Source organism: Bos taurus, chromosome 20, assembly GCF_002263795.3.
Source record: "Bos taurus isolate L1 Dominette 01449 registration number 42190680 breed Hereford chromosome 20, ARS-UCD2.0, whole genome shotgun sequence".
NCBI classification, from domain to species: domain Eukaryota; kingdom Metazoa; phylum Chordata; class Mammalia; order Artiodactyla; family Bovidae; genus Bos; species Bos taurus.
The window spans coordinates 20,880,393-20,895,335 of NC_037347.1; the positions used below are offsets into that span (position 1 = coordinate 20,880,393).

At 38.6% G+C, this 14,943-nt stretch overlaps 1 non-coding gene across 1 annotated transcript; it reads left to right on the forward strand.

The window, feature by feature from the left end:
• Window positions 1-12,841: 12,841 nt before the first annotated feature.
• On the forward strand, window positions 12,842-12,945 carry LOC112443062 (U6 spliceosomal RNA). The gene has a single exon (XR_003031337.1). It is a non-coding gene; the product is annotated as a U6 spliceosomal RNA (small nuclear RNA).
• Window positions 12,946-14,943: the final 1,998 nt, after the last annotated feature.

Below are 14,943 nucleotides of genomic sequence, written 5' to 3' on the forward strand. Positions count from 1 at the left end.
AACCGCTTCTTTACTTTGTGGTCAGACTTACACTCCCTCCAAAGGCAAACTAATCATGTTACCTTCCTCTTCCCTCTCTAGACTTAAAATTCTTTAATTGCTTCCCATTGCAAACTTGTGAACAAAGCTTCCTAAGAAGAATTGTAAGGCTCTGCAGGGCATAGCTCTGAGCTGCTTCGCCATTCCTTATTCCCTCTTGCCCTTCTCTGCTGGGTACAAGCCTTCTGGCTTCAGGTCAGTGTTTCATATTTTTTCACCTTTCTTTCCGCCCCTGGGCCTTTGCACAAGCCATTCCATTTTCCTAATATGCCCTCAACTTCTACTATCTTCCATCTAGTTAACTGTTCCTCTTTCTTCAGATCTTACCTTAATCAACACTTCTCCGGGTAAACCTTTCCTAACCTCCCTTATCAAATCTAATCTTCCTGTTTTAGACTCATGATATCTTATATATGTCCATTATATCATCTAGAGCAGGGGTCCCCAACATCTTGGCTTCAGACCGGTACCTCCTATTAGGTACTACTGATCCTATTAGATACTATTAGGTACTATCAATCCTCCTATTGATCCTATTAGATAAGTAGTAGTGTTAGAAGTAAAGTCCACAATAAATGTAAGGTACTTGAATCATCCCCAAAATGACACTCCACCCTTGGTCCGTGGAAAAACTGATCATCACAAAATAGGTCCCCATTGCCCAAAAGTTTGGAGATAACTAATACATCATTAGGCAAAGTTGTAATTTTATATCTGTTTTACCTCTGTTTATATGATTGTTCATGTAATTGCCTGACTCTTCCACTTCTTTGTAAGGACGGTACACTGAATGCTTTTTTGTTACATTTATTTATTTATTGTCCACCGCTGGATTTCTGTACCTGGTAAAGTGGTTGATACATTGTAGGAGCTAAATTAATATTTGTTAAGTGAATTTCATGGGTTTGTTTAAAAGTATAGTTGTATATCTATTTAGGTAATATTTCCAGCATTTTCTTACTCAATTCATTCTCAATGCAATTTACTCAACTCTTTCATTCTTATTTCTATGTGATCCTTCTCATCACCAAGCTATAAGTTGCCTGTCATCCTCCCGGGAGCTATATTAATGAATCCTTGCTTTCTGGAGCAGACAAGGCTACACTGGTATAAAACAAAACAACAAACCCTTGTCTACTGAGAAAGACTCTGATGCTGGGAGGGTTTGAGGGCAGGAGGAGAAGGGGACGACAGAGGATGAGATGGCTGGATGGCATCACTGACTCGATGGACGTGAGTCTGAGTGAACTCCAGGAGTTGGTGATGGACAGGGAGGCCTGGCGTGCTGCGATTCATGGGCTCACAAAGAGTCGGACATGACTGAGTGACTGAACTGACTGACTGACTGACTAGTGTCTCTTCTCATGAGAGCACTGATCCCATCATGAAGACTCCATCCTTATGACCTAATTGCCTCCCAAAGGCCCCATCTCCAAATAGCATGCCAAAACATGTGGATTTGGGGGAAGCACTCAAGTGCAGTCATGGTATCACAAAATTTACTACTATAACTTCGGGGAATCCTCAGTCTACTTTCTCAACACTCAGATCATATCAATATCTTGCACTGAGAGGATTATTTTCTAGGTTCTTCCACTGTATCTGGTCAGGTCCTCCCCACTAACTCCCTCAAAATACACAATCTTCTTATTTATCCCCATATCTGTTAATATTACAGCCATCTCTTTCCTGGATCACTGCAATAGGCTCATGTCTACTCATCCTGTTTATATTCTTATCTCTTATCAGTTCAGTCCCTCAGTTGTGCCAGACTCTTTGTGACCCCATGAACCACAGCATGCCAGGCCTCCCTATCCATCACCAACTCCCAGAGTTCACCCAAACCCATGTCCATTGAGTCGGTGATGCCATCCAACCATCTCATCCTCTGTTGTCCCCTTCTCCTCCTGCCTCAATCTTTCCCAGCATCAGGGTCTTTTCAAATGAGTCAGCTCTTCGCATCAGGTGGCCAAAGTAATGGAGTTTCAGCTTCAACATAAGTCCTTCCAATGAACACTCAGGACTGATCTCCTTTAGGATGGACTGGTTGGATCTCCTTGCAGTCCAAGGGACTCTCAAGAGTCTTCTCCAACACCACAGTTCAAAAGCATCAATTCTTTGGCACTCAGCTTTCTTTATAGTCCAACTCTTACATCCATACATGGCTACTGGAAAAACCATAGCCTTGACTAGATGGACCTTTGTTGACAAAGTAATGTCTCTGCTTTTAATATGCTGTCTACATTGGTCATAACTTTCCTTCCAAGGAGTAAGTGTCTTTTAATTTCATGGTTGCAATCACTATCTGCAGTGATTTTGGAGTCCCCCAAAATAAAGTCAGCCACTGTTTCCACTGTTTCCTCATCTATTTGCCATGAAGTGATGGGTCTCTTATAGTAGTTATTTTATTGTTGTGAATCAAAATTCTCTGAAACTAAGCAGTTTAAGATGACAAACATTTATTATATCAATCACACAGTCCATGTGGGTCAGGAATCCAGGAGAGGTTTAGGTAGGTAATTTTGGTTGAGGGTCACTCATGCTGTTTACCAGCAGTTCATTCATTTGAAAACTTCTCTGGGTGGGGCTAGAGGAAGCTAATTTTCAAGTTCACTCATGTGGTTGCTCCTCATGATGTGAGTCTCTCCACAGAGCTACATGTAACATAGCACCTGGTTTCCCCCAGAATGAGTAATCTTAGAGACAGACAGAGACACCAAGATAGAAACCACAGTGTCTTTAGTACCAAATCTTGGACATGGCAGGCCATCACTTCTGCTGTACTCCATTGGCCATAGTGATTGATCCTGGAACCATGTGGGAAGGGAATAGACAAAGGTGTGAACTCCATGAGGTGGGGAACATTAGGGGTCTTTTTGGAGACTGGCTGCCACCTCTTCTTACAATCCACCCTCTACCAAAGAGATTACAGAATTTCCCTGTGTAAGACCCTCCAATGATTTTCCCTGATGCTTAAGATAAAATTTCTAATTCTGTTTTTCCTATTGGGTAGAAGTTCAATTCAGGAACCCAGACTTCTTTCACTTTGTGGATTTACCCTAGTCTTTGTTCTTGACAAATGATAAAAGAGACAGAAGGGGTGTACCTGTATCTTACACTTTTTAACCTCTAAATGGTACATGTCGTTTCTGCTCACACTTCATAACCCGGAAATGAGCTTGTCAATCCACACACTTGTACATTAGGAAGTAGAGAAATAACTTGCTGTGTTCAGTGGGTGCTACTTTTAAGGTATGCTTTACAGCTTGAGTTTTCTGACGATAAGTGTTTCTACAGGACTAGGAAGGAAAATTTTAACCTAATACTAGATATCCTTATTAATTAATTATAATCAAAGTCACTATGGCATACTGAAAGAGAATGTGATAACAGTGAATGATATAGCAAAATGACATCATCAGCCTGGGAAATCCCACAATGGCAACTTCAGTACTTTGGGCACTGTTCTCTAGCAGTTCCTTTACATATTATTGTCGTCTTTCACTGACATCCTTTGAGGCAGCTTCCTGATCACTCTGAATACATTATTTCCCTCTCTAGATGACCCAGCCTGGACACTATGAGTCTAGCACCCCATTCTCATATGGAAAATAGAATTCATGTGACTGTCACCCAAAATGACAGCTTACATTATCTCAGAAGAAGATCACTTAATTTGTGGGACATTTTATTAGAGACATTAATTTAGAAGTCAAACCAAACAATATATCCTCTGTTTTCATTTAAAACTTCCCAAAGAAGTTTACCTTGAATTTGTAATAAGAATTAACTATTACTTTAAAAAGAGAAAATGATAGAATATCTTAAGAAATAAGAGCAGTTTCATTATGATTCAAATGGTAAGTTATAGTCCTCTGTTAGTTATTTCATCAAGACAGAATACTAGGGGAATCAAGGGAGATTAAAAAAATTTTCTTCTCATAATTTTTAACTTATTTCAATGTATGATTTAGCACTTTCTTCTTCAAAATTAGTGGACATTTTTACAACTTTGTCCCTTTCCATGATTGGCAACTAAAGAAGAGAAGTCTTTATCAACTTTAAAAGGTACTATAGCTGTGAGAGTGAATCCCACAAGTTATCATTATAATAAAAATTTATTTCAATCATAATTCTTATAAATCAAAATGTTTAACTTTTATAAATTAAGAATATCAAATAAATCATAAATTTATTTTCATGTACTAATACACATTGAAAGGTTGTGCTTGAAATAAATGAAAATACACTGTTGCAAAACATGCTATATTGAAAGTCATTACAAGGCTCATTAGAAAGCAAGATAGGCAGGTAAAGCAATTTAACTTCAATTTTCGAAAATACAGCTATTGAACTGAGTACTAGCTTGTTGATTGACCAAAATAATGCAAAAATCTTCCTTTCTTAGGTCTTTTAGATCAGAATTGATAATCTTGAGTTAGAACTATGATCTAATTGTGAGATGGAGACAAAAACATATGAAAAAAATTTTTTTCATATCTCTTGTTAATTTAATATGCTAAAATACATTTCACCTGCAAAGTGAAACTTGAATTAATAAGGCATGTATTAATATAGAGATAATATATAAACCTCTATTCAGCTGCTGGAGTTTTACACACATTCTAAATTTTCTTTGCCAGCCTTCAATGCTGCTACCCTCAGAACAAGCTTAACAAATTATCATGAGAATTTGTACAGAGTGAGTGAATGAACATCATCTTCATTATCATCATGGAAGAAAGGATCCTGATAAAGATATTACATTCTTCATTAATATATTGACAGCATGGCCAAATATTGAAATGCTTCAAAACAACAACTTCTTTGTTATGCTTTGAATTTTACCAAGTCTATTTTTTTTTTTTTGGATTTGAGTTATATGTATTTATATGAATATTAATTCATTTAGTACAGATAAGCTTTAAGGTCCACAGGCATCAGGGCAGAAACTGAGCTTTAGTTTGTTTGTAGAAACTGACCAAGATCACATTCTGATATGGGGGGACTATTTCTTGATAGTTAGGAGCTAAGCTCCATTATCACAAAAGAAAAGCAAAAGCCTCAAAGAGGAGATAGTCAAGTTCAAACAGAAAGATTAAAAATATATTTATGATTAGAACATATTAAATATTTAAAAAACCCAATGGGGGAATGGGGCTTTTATAATATTTAGCAGTATGGTCTTAAGACTCTAATTATTTCATTAATGAAACAGATTCGCGTGATAACTAAGGATCTTTGAAAACTTTGACCTTTGATAAATATCCAAATGAGCATATTTATCAAGTACCCTATAGAGGCACTAAATATTTTGCTTGCATTATGGCATGAAACACTTATAAAGCACATACAACTGTTATATTTAATTTTGAACAGATAAGAATCTCAAAAAAGCAAAATTAACTTTATTTTTAGTCATACAGCCAAAAAAAAAAAAAAAAAAAATGAGAGAGAGAGACTCAAACCCTCATCTATATGAATCTAAAATAAAAACTTTCAACCACTACTGTACATCGCCTCTGGTGACATAGTCTCTCAAAAGTGGTCGTCTCAAAGAATAATACATGAAAATCGTGGTTATATCTTCATTTAGTATTAATATGATGTCTGAATCTACCAGGTAGGCTGACGGATCAGATGGTGTATGTTTAGACCAAATCCAGAACCAATTTTGGTTTCCCACTTCCCCCTTAAGTGATTTTACTTATTCTTTTAAGACCATTTTAATCCTTACCTGCTCTTCATAACTCTTCCTGACCCATCCCACTGGGCTCATGTCCCACTTCTCTGCCTTTTTAACTGGTAGTGTACATGCCAGGACAGAACTGATTATATTTTACAGCAACAGTCTGTTCCCACTCTCTTATTTCCTCCATATTGTCAGCAAAGCCACTGAGAGCAAGTTAGGGTCCTAGTGAAAAAGAAATTTAAAGCCTAAGAAGAAGCAGATATGCACTGGCATGTTAACAGTTGACTGTTGTATAGCATTATTCCCTCACCCCAAAATTCCCCACCTCCCTGTACATTTTTAAGGTAATGACTGTCTTTTCTCTGTGTTTCCATTATCCAGTATGCTGTACTTAGTCACTCAGTGATGTCCGACTTCTTGCGACCCCATGGACTGTAGCCCGCCAAGCTCCTCTGTCCATGGGGATTCTCCAGGCAAGAATACTGGAGTGGGTTGCCATGCCCTCCTCAGTGGATCTTCCCAACCCAGGGACTGAACCCAAGTCTCCCACATTGCAGGCAGATTTTTTTTTTTACCATCTGAGCCACCAGGGAAGCCTACCATTCAGTACAGTGTTTAGTATACACCAGACAATCAGAAAATGTTGCTTCAACAGATGGCTCAAAAAGAGCTCAGAGAGGACATATGATGATGATATAGTTTTAATTAGGTCTTGAATCTTGAAAAAGAATGAATTTATTCTATACTTTTGACTTAGGCTTGTAATGAACACCAAAATACATTTTTTTCTTTGTAAATGATCATTTCCTGCATAGATGGTAAACATAGCAAGGTATTTACAAGCACAAATTCTTTGACCAGACTGCCTGGCTTTAAATCCTGGTTCTGCTACTTCCTTCCTGTGTGACTCACAGAAACCTTTCTTAACTCCTATACCTCAGTTGTATAATATAAGAAAATATAGGAGTTATAGTAAATTTTTTGTATGGATTTGTTAAGAGGATTAAATAAAATAAACTTTGTAAATTTCTTAGAGGAGTGCTTGGCATATAGTAAATAACAGACATACAAATATTAAGTAACATTTGGTTGAAGTCTTTTTTTTTTTACTAGGCTCTAAGCTCCAACTACCATCTAGAATATACACATAGGAAATAATAGTTGAGTAAACAGGGTTTTCCTTTTAAAATGTGATCTTTAAATTCAACCTTTCATTTTTTTCAACTAAATTCTATGGCATATTTTCAATAATGCCAATACCTACCCGATGCATCTTGAATTCCATTTTGATACGGCAATAATAAAAGCTGGCCACCAAAAAGCAGTTAAATGCAGATACCCTGATTTTTATTTGGAACATGTCCTATTTATTTTTTCAAATTAAATAAACAGTCCTTTATTTCCTCCTGAATTTGTTTTTTTTTTTTTTAAACTCTAGCATTATTTCACTTTTAGAATATTTCATTTTAAAATTTCATAAGAAAAGAATATTTGCACTCATCCTTTAGTACTATCAAAATCTTTGCACAGATCTAGTGGTCATCCCCAAACTCAGAGGTAAGAAATGCAACTCACTCTGCCTTCATGCAACACATGAAAACCTTATATGATACTTTGCAACCTGAACAGGACAATTCCTTTCCATAGTCTGCCTTTCTTCCTCCTCCTCTTATTTTTCTTCTTTTCTTTCAATGTACTAAATGCCTCCATTTTGCCTTATTGGCTGAATTTTGGGAACTGAATTTTCAAGGGGCTAAAAGGAGAAAAAATGACAAGTGAACAAATAAATATAATAAAATCTTATAGGTGTTTGGATAGAATTATCACAGTCTCTCAAGATATGGGCAGTAAGGTGGGATGGGCAAGAAAGTAAGAAAAAGGGAGAAGCTGAGAATTCAACAAAGCTATGGAAAAAATAATACTTGATTTTGTTACCAAATATTTAGTAGGCATTCAGTAGGGAGCGTGACTAAGATAAAGAGGTTTGAGGTAGAAGGAGCAGCTGAAGTGCAGAAGTGGAGGTGAGAGGAGCAGTGAGTGTTGGTTCTATAAGCTGTTGGGTGTGGCTGCTGCTCAGAGATAAGGGTTGGGAGGGAGGTAGAGGTGCAGTGTAGTGGTTTGTATGCAGGGCGGGGTTCTGTCTGGTTTGAGAAGAGTGACTTGATCAGATCTCTCTGCTGGCAATATGAAGAGGGTCAAAGAGGGAGACCAGGACAGGGACATTTAGAAGAGAAAGAAGGATGAGCAGCAGCAGTGAAGAAAAGAGTGAGGCTAATGTGACAGTTCCTGGTGACAGAAGTGGCAGAGAGCATGCCCTCTACAGGGCCAACTGCAGAGATTGTTGTGAGTGGACTCTAACCTTTGCAGGGTGTGGGCTACTTTAGGGGAAAAAGCAACAGATGGCAAAGCTCTCAGAACTGGCAGCAGTGGAACACCATGAGGGAGCAGGGTTTGTGGAACCCAAGAGCTGGAGGTGTGGCTGGAGGTGGGGCAGCCTCAGAGTTCAAACTGTGAGATCCTAAGGCAGTGCCAGAAGCCTACCAAGCGTGGGAAGTGGAGTGGGGGTGGGGCTTGAACTTGAGAATCAATAGCTTTATCTCTCTTTTGCTTGCAGCCTTCTCATCAACAGGGAGGCTTGGCGTGCTGTAGTCCATGTGGTCGCAAAGAGTCAGACATGATTGAGCAACTGAACTGAACTGAACTGAACTGAACTTCTCATCAACACTGGTCAAACCCAACCAGAGGACAAAGGGATCTGAGTGTCACAATCAGTGAATGTCAGACCTTAGGAGCCCAGGACAGGCCAGAGAAGGGTGGAGGGTGATCTTGAGGTGCAAAAAAGCTGACGAGCATCAGTTCAGTCAGTTCAGTCGCTCAGTCATGTCCGACTCTTTGAGACCTCATGAATCGCAGCACGCCAGGGCTCACTGTCCATCACCAACTCCCGGAGTTCACCCAGACTCACGTCCATCGAGTCAGTGATGCCATCCAGCCATCTCATCCTCTGTCGTCCCCTTCTCCTCCTGCCCCCAATCCCTCCCAGCATCAGAGTCTTTTCCAATGAGTCAACTCTTCGCATGAGGTGGCCAAAGTACTGGAGTTTCAGCTTTAGCATCATTCCTTCCAAAGAACACCCAGGACTGACCTACTTTAGAATGGACTGGTTGGATCTCCTTGCAGTCCAAGGGACTCTAAAGAGTCTTCTCCAACACCACAGTTCAAAAGCATCAATTCTTCGGCACTCAGCCTTCTTCACAGTCCAACTCTCACATCCATACATGACCACTGGAAAAACCATAGCCTTGACTAGAGGGACCTTTGTTGGCAAAGTAACATCTCTGCTTTTGAATATGCTATCTAGGTTGGTTATAACTTTCCTTCCAAGGAGTAAGCGTCTTTTAATTTCATGGCTGCAGTCACCATCTGCAGTGATTTTGGAGCCCCAAAAAATAAAGTCTGACACTGTTTCCACTGTTTCCCCATCTATTTCCCATAAAGTGATGGGACCGGATGCCATGATCTTCGTTTTCTGAATGTTGAGCTTTAAGCCAACTTTTTCACTCTCCACTTTCACTTTCATCAAGAGGCTTTTGAGTTCCTCTTCACTTTCTGCCATAAGGGTGGTGTCATCTGCATATCTGAGGTTATTGATATTTCTCCCGGCAATCTTGATTCCAGCTTGTGCTTCATCCAGCCCAGCATTTCTCATGATGTACTCTGCATATAAGTTAAATAAACAGGGTAACAATATACAGCCTTGACGTACTCCTTTTCCTATTTGGAACCAGTCTGTTCCATGTCCATTTCTAACTGTTGCTTCCTGACCTGCATACAGATTTCTCAAGAGGCAGATCAGGTGGTCTGGTATTCCCATCTCTTGCAGAATTTTCCACAGTTTATTGTGATTCACACAGTCAAAGGCTTTGGCATAGTCAATAAAGCAAAAATAGATGTTTTTCTGGAACTCTCTTGCTTTTTCCATGATCCAGCGGATGTTGGCAATTTGATCTCTGGTTCCTCTGCCTTTTCTAAAACCAGCTTGAACATCAGGAAGTTCACGGTTCACATATTGCTGAAGCCTGGCTTGGAGAATTTTGAGCATTACTTTACTAGTGTGTAAGATGAGTGCAATTGTGCGATAATTTGAGCATTCTTTGGCATTGCCTTTCTTTGGGATTGGAATGAAAACTGACCTTTTCCAGTCCTGTGGCCACTGCTGAGTTTTCCAAATTTGCTGGCATGTTGAGTGAAGCACTTTCACAGCATCATCTTTCAGGATTTAAAAGAGCTCAACTGGAATTCCATCACCACCACTAGCTTTGTTCATAGTGATGCTTTCTAAGGCCCACTTGACTTCACATTCCAGGATGTCTGGCTCCAGGTCAGTGATCACACCATTGTGATTATCTGGGTCGTGAAGATCTTTTTTGTACAATTCTTCTGTGTATTCTTGCCATCTCTTCTTAATATCTTCTGCTTCTGTTAGGTCCATACCATTTCTGTCCTTTATCGAGCCCATCTTTGCATGAAATATTCCCTTGGTATCTCTAATTTTCTTGAAGAGATCTCTAGTCTTTCCCATTCTGTTGTTTTCCTCTATTTCTTTGCATTGATCTCTGAAGAAGGCTTTCTTATCTCTTCTTGCTATTCTTTGGAACTCTGCATTCAGATGTTTATATCTTTCCTTTTCTCCTTTGCTTTTCACTTCTCTTCTTTTCACAGCTATTTGTAAGGCCTCCCCAGACAGCCATTTTGCTTTTTTGCATTTCTTTTCCCTGGAGATGGTCTTGATCCCTGTCTCATGTACAATGTCACGAACCTCATTCCATAGCTCATCAGGCACTCTATCTATCAGATCTAGGCCATTAAATCTATTTCTCACTTCCAGTGTATAATCATAAGGGATTTGATTTAGGTCATACCTGAATGGTCTAGTGGTTTTCCCTACTTTCTTCAATTTAAGTCTGAATTTGGCAATAAGGAGTTGATGATCTGAGCCACAGTCAGCTCCTGGTCTTGTTTTTGCTGACTGTATAGAGCTTTTCCATCTTTGGCTGCAAAGAATAGAATCAATCTGATTTCGGTGTTGACCATCTGGTGATGTCCATGTGTAGAGTCTTCTCTTGTGTTGTTGGAAGAGGGTGTTTGTTATGACCAGTGCATTTTCTTGGCAAAACTCTATTAGTCTTTGCCCTGCTTCATTCCGTATCCCAAGGCCAAATTTGCCTGTTACTTCAGGTGTTTCTTGACTTCCTACTTTTGCATTCCAGTCCCCTATAGTGAAAAGGACATCTTTTTTGGGTCTTAGTTCTAAAAGGTCTTGCAGGTCTTCATAGAACTGTTCAACTTCAGCTTCTTCAGAGTTAATGGTTTGGGCATAGACTTGGATTACTGTGATATTGAATGGTTTGCCTTGGAAATGAACAGAGATCATCCTGTCGTTTTTGAGATTGCATCCAAGTACTGCATTTCGGACTCTTTTGTTGACCATGATGGCTACTCCATTTCTTCTGAGGGATTCCTACCCGCAGTAGTAGATATAATGGTCATCTGAGTTAAATTCACCCATTCCAGTCCATTTTAGTTCGCTGATTCCTAGAATGTCGACATTACCCTTGCCATCTCTTGTTTCACCACTTCCAATTAGGAGGGCCAAATCAGTCATGACAGTGGGAGGAAGCAGAGTGGGGAGTCTGGAGTGATTCTAGGTCTAGTAACTTAAGCAGGAGAACAAATGCTTTGCTTCAGTGCCCTAAAACTCAGAAAACACAAACATTGTGATGAATGATTTTAAAAGCTTGATCCAATGATGAAGGTTCAGCCTCAGCAAATTTTCTGTTTCTCTAACAAAAGCCACACTGGCCCCACATAACACACTGTGTTTGCACACTGCTTACAGAGCCATTGGCAACAGTGATGGCTGATATGACACCCTCAGCTCTGCTCTCATTTGTCCTCCCAGAGTTAGCAGCCTTTTGTAATTTGCACAAAGATGCCACAAAAATAAGCTGTATCTTTGAGCTGTCACCATTAGAATGAGAATCTGCCCTTGCCCCCAAAGGAAGTGAATTAAGATTCACGGTCAAGAGTCAAGGTCAAGGCAATGAATAGAGGCATGGGTATACACTCACCACCTGGGAAATATTTGTGCAAAATAGGTTACTAGTAGTGGGTTCTAAATTACATGATAGACTTGTTAATAAATTTTATAGATTAGGGCCACTATGCGAGCTTGAAAATTTTCCAAAATGTCTATTATTTTGGCTTTGACTCTAGCCTGGAGGAATTCATTATTAAACTTGTTTGCCTTGCAAGCTGTAATAATTGATATTAACAATAACATTCTGCTCATAGCTCTATGCTGTTGAGCTTAAGAGTTCTTCAAAGCTCTTCTGCTTAGTCCATGTCTTCCAAAGATAGATTCGTTTCCAAGTTTAAAGCTAAATTGAAAATCAAACTAGGTGAGGGGGAAGAAATGTTTGAAACTGGTTCTTTTCAGGTTCTCTGGGCATTGGACATGCATCTCACATTTCCAAAGAGAAAAGGTGAAAGTGATGAAGGGACAGGACCTCCTGTTCTGGCTCACACAGGCCACAATTTTCAAAATCAAAAATAAGAAAGAAAAAATATTTCTTTGACTTCTTCCAAAATATAGGACTATCATCTTTGTCATGTTCATTTATACACTCTCCTCCTAGAAGAGCACAAGTTTTCCTTCTAAACTGTGGGAGTTGGGACTATCCAAAGCTGCAATTTAGGGTCAGGGAGCAGGATACTGAATAGCTTTTTGAGGATCTTTCTATCTGAGATTCTTCTATAGAGTTTACAAAAAGGAGTCTGAGAACGTGTTTGTCCTGGGCCTGTGTGTGTGTGTGCTCAGTCACTAAGTCGTGTCCAACTCTCTGTGATCCCTTGAACTGTAGTCTTCCAGGCTCCTCAGTCCATGAGATTTTCAAGGCAAGAATACTGGAGTGGGTTGTCATATCCTCTTCCAGAGGATCTTCCCAACCCAAGGACTGAACCTGTGTCTCCCACGACTTCAGCATTGGTAGGTGGATTCTTTACCACTGAGCCACTGGCTTAGTTCATATAATCAAAACCTTATTGCATGCTCACTTCAGCAGGGCATATACTAAAGTTGGAATCATACAAAGAAGATTAGCATGGCCCCTGTGAAGGATGACATGCAGATTCATGAAAAGCATTCCATACTTTCTGAAGCTCCAGACATTATAAAACTCTTAGAGGAAAACATAGGCAGAACACTCTTTGACATAAATCACAGCAAGACCTTTTTGACCCACCTCCTAGAGAAATGAAAATAAAAGCAAAAAATAAACAAATGAGGCCTAATGAAACTTAAAAGCTTTTGTATAGCAAAGGAAACCATCAACAAGATGAAAAGACAACCCTCAAAAGAATGGGAGAAAATATTTGCTAATAGAGCAACTGACAAAGGATTAATCTTCAAAATATACCAGCGGCTCATGTAGGTCAATACCAATAAGACAAACAACTCAATAAAAAAATGAGTGGAAGACCTAAATAGACATTTCTCCAAAGAAGACACACAGATAGCCAACAAACACATGAAAATACACTCAACATCACTAATTATTAGAAAAATGCAAATCAAAACTAAAATGAGGCATCATCTCACACTGATCAGAATGATCATCATCAAAAAAATTCACAAACAACAAATTCTGGAGAAAATGTGGAGAAAAGGGAACCCTCTTACACTGTTGGGAATGTAAATTGATATAGCCACTATGGAAAACAGTATGGAGGTTCTTTAAAAAACTAAAGACAAAGCTACCATATGACCCAGAAATCCCACTACTGGACATATACCCAGAGAAAGCCACAATTCAAAATGACACACGCATCCTAATGTTCATTGCAGCACTATTTACAATAGTCAGGACATGGAAAAACTTAAATATCCATCAATAGAGGAATGGATAAAGAAGATATGGTACATATATACAATGGAATATTACTCAGCCATAAAAGGAATGAAATTGTGCCATTTGCAGACATGGAAAGATTTAGAGACTGTCATACAGAGTGAAGTAAGTCAGAGTGAGAAAAACAAATATGTAAATTGCTTGTATGTGGAATCTAGAAAAATGGTATAGATAATCTTATTTGCAAAGCAGAAATAGAGACACAGATGTGAACAAATGTATGAATACCAAGGGGGAAAGGGAGCGGAAGGACGAATTAGATTGGGATTGACGTCATACACTATTGATACTGTGCATGAAACAGATAACTAATGAAAACATACTGTTTATCATAGGAAACTCCACTCAGTGCTCTGTGGTGGCCTAAATGGGAAGGAGATGCAAAAAAGAGGGGATATATGTATACCTATGGCTGATTCACTTTGCTGTACAGTAGAAACTAACATAACATTGTAAAGCAACTACATTCCAATAAAATTTATAAAAAATAGTATGAAGAAATGTGCACAGATAGGGGAAATGTTATAGATTCAGAAATTTATGAATTTGTCAATATACTAAACATTACTGAATTATATACCCCCAAAAAATGTTATTGAGAGAAAAGTCATTCTTGAATTGCTCATCTGTCAAGACTGTATTACATCTTATTGAAATGCGTGGTACAAGTCTTTTTCTCCAATTTTGAAATTCAAAAAACCTGAAAAAAATAAAAAGATCTCTATAACTTGTTTTGTGAGAAAACCTCATTTGGCCTAAATTATTTGGCAGTAGAAGTTGACATAAATTGTAAGAGTCTGTTTTTAGTATTTATTCATTTTTCTCAGAGTAAGTATTACTATATCTAATTGCAGTAATATGGTAATTATAAGGTGATGTCCCAGACCTTTGATGGATTATATGTAGTAAGGAATATACAATGTATTGCCATTCAAAAATTCCACAAAATTGTATATTACAAAAATATCTAGCCTTACAATTTTCAGACTCACAGAGTGTCAGCTGTCAGATTGCAGATTTGTATTGACAGGAGAATTACCTGTGGAATGCTGGCTTCTATCTCACAGAAGAATGAAAATGTTTCTAATTTTGCTGAACATAACAGATGCTCAATGAATATTGTTGACTTAATGATTTATTACTGAGTAACATATCTGAAGGTGCAGATGAAGAGGCAGAAATAGATAAATGGAAATGTGAGGAGATAAAGATATATCTTCAAGGTAAGAGAAGCACAATCAG